Source organism: Camelus bactrianus, chromosome 8 (assembly GCF_048773025.1).
Source record: "Camelus bactrianus isolate YW-2024 breed Bactrian camel chromosome 8, ASM4877302v1, whole genome shotgun sequence".
In the NCBI taxonomy this organism is placed as follows: Eukaryota; Metazoa; Chordata; class Mammalia; order Artiodactyla; family Camelidae; genus Camelus; species Camelus bactrianus.
The window spans coordinates 56,160,897-56,169,322 of record NC_133546.1 but is presented as its reverse complement, the minus strand read 5'-3'; the positions used below and the strand labels follow the sequence as shown (position 1 = coordinate 56,169,322).

General features: G+C 32.6%; 1 long non-coding RNA gene across 1 annotated transcript in view; it reads left to right on the top strand.

The window, feature by feature from the left end:
- The first annotated feature begins 3,869 nt into the window (after positions 1–3,869).
- Positions 3,870–8,426, top strand: part of LOC123614942 (uncharacterized) — a 75,752-nt gene continuing 71,195 nt past the window's right edge. Inside the window, exon 1 of the long non-coding RNA XR_006722448.2 lies at positions 3,870–3,997. This is a non-coding gene — a long non-coding RNA (uncharacterized LOC123614942). The remainder of the gene's footprint in view (positions 3,998–8,426) is intronic.

Here is an 8,426-nt window from a genome sequence, read left to right as displayed (position 1 = left end):
GTGAGTAATTTAAAAACTCCACTTCTTTTCTCCATAAAAGACACGTAAAGCATAATTGGATGCTATTGTGGTAGACAGCATTTGGTATGATTATTCCTGACACTTTGCTTATCTTACTGACACACAGTACAGTCTTCAGATAAATAAAATAACAACTCACTTCCCTTCACAACAAAGAATATGCTCAGAGATAACAATGATTGGGGAATTTTGAAACTCTACTAAATTCATATGTTAATGAACAGCTGTGATGTTTCCCAGACACAGACTAAAGAGAAGACAATTCCCAGGTTTCTGTACAATCTAAAAACTTTTATAAAGACTCAGACTAAGAGCTGAAAGCAAAAATATCAGTAGTTTTCACAATATGTCCATGTACCTTTATGGTTCTGAGTTATCACTCTGCTTGGTTAAGAAGGTTCAAATGTCTTATTAGTATTTTTATTTATTTATTTTATAGTCCTCTACCTTTATAAAAACAAACAAACAAAAAAACACTGCTCAGGTTGCTGTAATTGTTTACTTTTGTTCCATGGAAACAATAGGAAAAATGAGGGTACCTCAGGAAAGAACTAGTGTTTAAATTAACAACTGTGTCATTGCATTTATAAATTAATTATGCCATTTGTTCACGCTCTTCCTCAATGCAGCATGGAGATCTATGCACCAGGCAAAGTAATTAGTAAACAGATACAACAATGACTAAGAGTCCTCAAAGAGCTCTCAGTCAGATACCTACTTTCAAAAACATATTTCCTGCCATCAAAGATTTTAAAATTTAGTTGGGGAGGCAAGACATATGTACATGAAATGTAAAATAACCACAAAATTTTGAAATTAGATACATACTTATATTTCTTCTAAGTCCTCTTGGAAATACCATTGAGGATTTATGATTTCCCACCTTTTAATATAAATTAACATAAAAAAGTGATTCAGAAACAAATATTACTGATTTTATATTAGGCTAGAGTATATGCCACTTGATTTACTTTACTTCTAGTTGGTCTAACGGCTAATATGGTTTGTAAAGATTCATTCACTTTGACATTAACACTGATAGAAGATTTTCAATGAAAAGCAATTCAAATACTTCTCATTGTCTGTTCAGTCTGCTGTGCCATGAATATATGAATGCATCCAAATGATATTATGTTAATCAGATCTACCAAATGGCAGGTGCCATGAGAAATAGAGCTCTTTCTCAAGAAACACACACACACACACACACACACACACACACATATATATATGCACTAGTATTTGATTTGAAAAAATATGAAGATATTTCAAAAAGAGGTGTAAGTTTATAGTCACTATAGTTTGCATCTGTATCCAAACTCTGGAGACCTGGGATGTTTCTCAACAAATCATATCCACAATCTAATCAAGGCATAACTTTATCACTTAACTTAGGCATCAGACTATATGAATCCTTTCTTTTATTTTTCAGTCAGAATCAGTGTTAGCTACTCCAACCTGTAACTCCATAGAAGCCAGGGATGATGTATAACAAGTTTTGGGGACATACTACCTTCTAAATAGCCAAATACAACAGTCTTTGTGGATATTTGCACAGGCTTGATTTCATGGTAGAACTTCTTGAACTATTTCTCCTCAAACACTTTTGTTAAATCTTACTGCATCAGTTGGTTGTCCTCTCATTTATATTTAGCTTCTCTATGTCTACTGATTACTTTCCTGAGGCTACAAACATGATGAAGACTTTTCCATATTAAATAATTCTTCCTTGATCCTGGTCCCCTCCAATCCCATCCCCACATACATTACCTCCACATTCCTTTTTCCGCCCAAGATAAGTACTTCTAATATTTGAACCCCTCTGAACATTACTTGATGGATTCAGAACTGGCAAAATTCTTAGTGGACTTCTGATCGCCCAATTTAATATATGACTTTAAATTCTTTTACTTGGCCTCTGTAGCATTTGAACACGTTGATAATTTCCTGAAATTGGAATATATGTCTTTATTCTAATTATCTTCTTACCTCTAAATCTTTCCTTCTTTTTTTCATTCATCCTATTTATTTGCTCGTATCTTAATCTGGCATCCTCCAGATGCAGTCCTTGGTCTTCATCTTGGCAGCATCTTCTACTGAAATGACTTCAACCATCACTCATATGAAGGGATTTAAATTTAAAGTATATAAATATATACATATATGCATTATATGTGTGTGTGCATTTAATGTTCAAATGGATGTCTAAAGACCTAATGTTGCTTTTATAATACAAAATTTTATACATTATTTATAGTTTTCTACATATATATGTCCACTCTCTTAGATTTATATGTTATTTTAGTTAATGCTTGACACACTAAAGTGTAAAGATTTACAACTTACTCAGCTTCACACAGTACCTCGTTAGCAAATTCAGAAAGCTATAAGTCTTCTTATCTAGTGCTTTTTCAAATAGAAGAATAAAGTCACAAATATCAGGAATACCAAGACACTTGCCATTGGTTTAAATGTGAGATTTGGAAAATTTTTCAATAGGCTCCAATAAGGTTGTAAGTGTCTCCATTTAAATTCTGCTTGAGTATTTAAAACCATTTAAAACCACCTGTTTGTGCATTCAATTTCTCATGTTACACACATAAATGTGAGTTTTTGCAAGCAAAAACAGATGCACTCCTAAAATGTGTCAGCACATTTTCAAAAGCCTACTGAAAATGTGTCCTCACATGTCTCCAGACTTTGTTATAACTTACATCAGTGAGCTGTATAAATTGGTTCCTTGAATACCCATTAATGCAAATTACCAGGCCAGGAAAACACCATGTAAGAGCCTGCAAAATTTCACAAAATATAACATCTTTCCTAGGAAGGAGCTAAAGAGAACAAAGTTAGGCCGGCACTTTTTATCCTAGGGTGATCTTGGAAGTAAAGACAGCTTATTAGAAAAAAAATACAATTAAAAAAATTCATAGTAGCACTGTCCCTTTTCCCCTCAAATACACCAGCTGACATTGGATGAGGTGAAGAAAGAGCAACTATAGTATTATCGTAAAAAACAGAAACTGTGTTTCCTGTATATCTTACTACAAAGTAGACAGGAAAAAAGAATAAAAGATTGGCATATAAAGGGATAATTAGTTCTTTTTTCAGCAAAGTATTCATTAGAATGTATTGTAAAACTTCCAATCATGATAAAAAGAATGAAAAGTAAGGATAGGTCACTTTGTAAAATACATTCATCTTTCTTCAGCTGGCAGTTCTTAGATAAGATCCGTTGGTCTGTACCTAGAAAATTGTTATTAGAATGGAAAACACGGTACTCAAATCCTACCAAGTTCACTAATAGGTAACCGAGGTGGAGTTGAATATGCTTCCCAATATTAAGTGTCAAGTTGGAACATACCACTTGATTTATTTTTTTCTCTAAATCCCTGCCCTACCAAACTCTGGAGGAAACTAATTACTTGCATCCCTCTTTTATTTTATTTTACATCCCTTTTAAATTTTATATATTTATTATATATATATATATTTTATATATATATATTTTATATATATATCTGCATGTTTGCGTCTATCTTTAAACATATGCAGCGCTATCTTATATCAGTTCATTTTCTTTTTTCAAAGCATGGTACCTGTGGTGGTTAATTTTATGTTGTCAATATGACTAGGTCACAGGATGCCCAGATAGTTAAATATTATCTCTGGATGTATCAGGATGCCCAGATAGTTAAATATTATCTCTGGATGAGATTAACATTTAAATCAGTGGACTGAGTAAAGCACATTTTTCTCCTCAATGTGGCTGGGACTCACCCAATCAGTGGATGGCCTGAATGAAATAAAAAGCTGAGTGAAAAAAAAAAAATTCTCTCTTTCTCCCTGACTATCTCTGATCTGGGATACTGGTCTTTCCCAGCTTTGGACATAGACTGAAACTGGAACTACCGGTTCTTCAGCATTTCCAGCTTAACAACTGCAGTTCTTAGGACTTCTCAGCTTCCATAATTATGTAAGCCAATTCCTTGTAATAATTCTTAATATGAGAGAGAGAGAGAGAGATAGGTAGGTAGATAGATAGATAGATAGGTAGAAAGAAAGACAGACAGACCATTGGTTCTGTTTTTCTGGAGAACTCTGCCTAATATAGTACCCTATAATCTCTCTGACTTTACCTTCCATAAATCCTCCTTCCCTGTTTCCTTCTATTATATCCAAACAGGTCTTTAATTTTTATTTTAACATTGTATTACATATATATATACATATATATTAAAAGTATATTTTTATATCTAGTAATTTTTTTGGAATGCATATAAAAGCTGTTTGTTTTCCATTTCCCCAATGTGGACAAATATGTTGCCTTCAAGTCTTTGCTATAAAAATAATGCTTTGATCAATACCCTTGAAGCTGACTCCCTATACATGAGTATCTCTACAGCATTATCCAAAAAATAAAAGCGGTGTCAAACTTATTTACATAATTAATTTTATTAAAGTCACCAAACTGTTTTAAAAATAACTGCAGTAATTTATCATTTCGTCAATAGTGTTTGAGAATTTTCATTTCCTTAAATCTTTGACTGCCTTGACATTATTCAATTTCCTAATTTTTTTTTTTCAGTTGGGTAGGGATAAAGTGAAATTTCATTGTCAAATTTGTGTATTTTTCTACAATTACTAGTAAGTTAATGTATCTATTCATAGACAAGGCATTATTAGCAAATTTCAAAATTTCAGGAAGCTAATAAAACCTTTATATCATAACCAGACAAGGACAGTACAATAAACAAATATAGGGCAATTCCCCAAATAAATTTTTGACTAGTGTGGTAGCTTGAGTAATTGTCTCCCAAAAGATTTTTATATCTGAATACTTGGAACCTGTAAACATTAACCTATATAGCAAAAGGGTAAGTATAATTTATATGGAAAAATACATAATTAAATTAAGGATTTTGAGATTGGAAATTATCCTGGATTATTCAAGTGGACCCTGTATTAATTTCCTGTTGTTGGTGTTTCACATTATCACAAAAATGGTAGTTTAAAATAACAGAAATTTATTCCCTTACAGGTCTGGATGCCAAAAATCTAAAATTGGTCTTATCACTGGGCCAAAATCAAGGTGTTGTCAGGGTCTTTTTCCCTCTGGATGTTGTCAGGGAAAATCTGTTCTGTGCTTTCTCCAGCTTCTGGTGACATCCCTTGCCTGTGGCTTGTTGTGTAAGTGTGCATTTTTGAGGCCATTTCTTTCCAATTACTGGACTATGGGAAGTAATTGAACAAGATACTCAAATTTTACAACTGCTTTTCTGCTGAAAAATAGTTTGTTTCCTTTGTGGAAGCCTCTGGTGCTTACATGGGTAAACCGGTTCTTGTAGCATCAAGAATTTTGTGGAACTTTCAAAATCAAGAAGTCATCAGAGGAATAGCCAATTGTGGGAGGTCTCTCTGGTTTCTAGAGTCCCCGATAATATTTCTTCCACAATCAAATTTGCTTCTTCAGGTTGTAGATGTCTCATTGGTAAGTGATGATGATTCAAGTCCCTCTCACAGGAATACTGATTGTCCATTAGATTGTGTCTGTGGAGCATTGGAGCCTTAGTGAAGTCCTCTGAGTCTGGCATCTTTTAATCTTGGTCTATGCATGTATTCAGATTCATAGTCAAGAAATTTCAAGAGATTTATTTTTGAAGACTTTGTTAAAATTCTTAATATTCTGTTGTGATTTCTACATAATTAACCTGGGCGATAATTAACATATCATTAGTTGCTCAGTTGTAGTTTTATGTCATTTAGAAGATTTAAAAATTCTCTCTATAATAATTTAGCTATTGATTCTCTTTGATTCCTATATCTTATTTTTTATCCACCTGTATAAAGAACTTGCATAAATATATTGAAAAATATTAGTGTAGAGTACTGCAGATGTGGTTCAAGAACTTTACAGCAAAATGAAAGTATATTCAGCAAAGGCAGCAAGAAGCTCAACAATAGCACGTGATGGAGGAAATCAAATCAGTCCTTCCAAGATAAAGATGGACACACCAGTCAGATGCACTGATGGTGAATGTCTTATCTCTTCTGTTTCTACAGATCATCTGATACTTTCATTCCAACTTAGTATATGTCTCAACCGTAAGGCCCTTGTAGTCTTTTCTGTTGAATGCAAAATAGTTTATTTTGGCTGCTCCCAAGATCCTAACATCTCCTGGCTCTGACCCATATTATGTTTCCAATTCTTTCCCCAAGCCTAGAATCTAATTCTTACTTCTCTTCATCTCTACAAAGATGACTCTGGCTTATAAGAGAATAAAAGGCCCTTGTGGGCAAGGATAGTTAATTAATCAACAGACACATACAAGGAAAAACAGAGTTCCTAAACAGTTACAAATATTTTCAAAAAAAGATCAAAGAAAGTGACTTGATATTAACTTATATTTTATATTTTATAATTCAATAGTGTGGTATTAATGCAGAAATATTTTTATATGTCAATGTAAAGTATAGATATTCCTGAAAAAGATACATATTTTTCAGTACTTGAAAATATACCTATCATCACAAGCCAGTAAGAAAGAGACTAATAAACAAATGGTATGCAAAAATCAGCTTACCAGCAGATCAAAATAAAATTGTTTTTCTATCTCTGACCATGCATAAATAATCTTAGATGAATTAAAGACCTACATGTGTGAGTAAAACTGCAAAGAGAACAAAAATAGAATATATTTGTGACCTTAAGCATACGTTGTTAAGGAAAAATATGATGCATGTAAACACATCAAAATTAAATATTTCTTCATCAAAAGGGAAATGCATCAAGTTCTAAGTTAGGTGGCAGATTGAGAGGAGATACTTTTAATGACTGTATATGAAAAGTATTAAATCACACATTTGGAGTAAACTCTCCCTAACTTGTAGATCTCCATCAACAGTTGACCAGAGAATATCTGCCTAGTCAAAGACTTCCTAACTCTGACTTTGAAGTTTTCTTTAGTGGAAGTAAAAAAAAAGAACCTTAGTACTAGGTGTTAGTTTACACCTATAGAGGCTTTTTAAAATTTTTAATCTGTAACATTATTTTACACATCAAAATGCTAAATTATATCTATAAATTATGACTGTTTTTAAGTTTACTCAATAAATCAATTTATAAATATTTCCTCATTGTCTTAGGTTGATTATCATAGAACAATGTTGTCAACATGGTACCCACAGGGTAGCAACAGGTTCCCTGGGAACTATGGGAAATGCAGATTTTTAGGTTCTACTTCAGTCCTACTGCAACCTGTGTTTTCACAAGGCCACCTGATGATTCTAGGACAGACTAAACTTTCAGAAGCACTGCAAAGTACACTGATATCATAGAAACATAAATTGATATTGGGACTCTTAATGCAAGTAGTTTACTGAGGAAGTGTTCTGAGGTGAAACCTGTAGATTAGTGAGGGAAAGCATCTTGGTAAAGATGTGGATTTCACTCAAATCTAGCTACTATCTGATCCTATGGGAAAATCTGCAGTACCAATGAATCCTAACTTGAGGCAAAGGAATAGGATTTTTGTTATTCCTAAATTACTCTCTGCTCGTAAAGTAAAGGTGTACTCCTATAGCACTCTGAGTTAGATGCACTTGTCTAGGAATAGCATAGGAAGGACATGAATGAAGCATAAAACTGAACTTTATACTACATTTTATCTGAAATTTCTCTGGAGCTTATTTAGTTTATTATGCATATTTTTCTTTGGAAAATAATACAAGAACATGTCATTCACAGACAGAAAAATTCACAGATACAAACTTTCAGTGCCTTCAAGATAATTTTAATTAGCCCTTCAATCAGGTGCATAATTTGCAGGCTTTCTCAACATTTTCTTTAATTCTCGCCAATTCATTTCATCCTCAGTCTTAAAACCAAAAGGTTTTTAATTTTTTAATTTAAAATATTTTTATGAAATGACCTCTTGACCACATAATGAATCTATCCTCTTATCTATTAATTCCTTCAAATCCTGGGTATTTTAAATTGCTCAAGCCCTATTTGGTTTAGACGATTATGCTGTTACTTGTGATTTTACTCCTAGAAGTTGATAGTATGTTCATTTTAGAATCATGAATTAAGCCATAATCCTAAATAAATTGCTCAATAATAATTTAAGCTTCTGAAGGTTTGATTAAGAATGTTAAGGGATTATAAAGAGTGCTGATGACCAAGCATATGGGGAAAAAAGACAGTATCTTCAAAACTTTAAGTATCCATACTTGGAAAGTAATATCAAATATTTTTTCACATTTTCCCTTTAGAAAGAAAATGCAGATACTAAAGTTAGCTCTAAAATAACTATTTAGACACTATTTAAACAATTTTGTTAATCAGCATAGACACACTGAAATGTCTTATATTAATTTTAAAAATAGCATTCAAAAGAATTAAA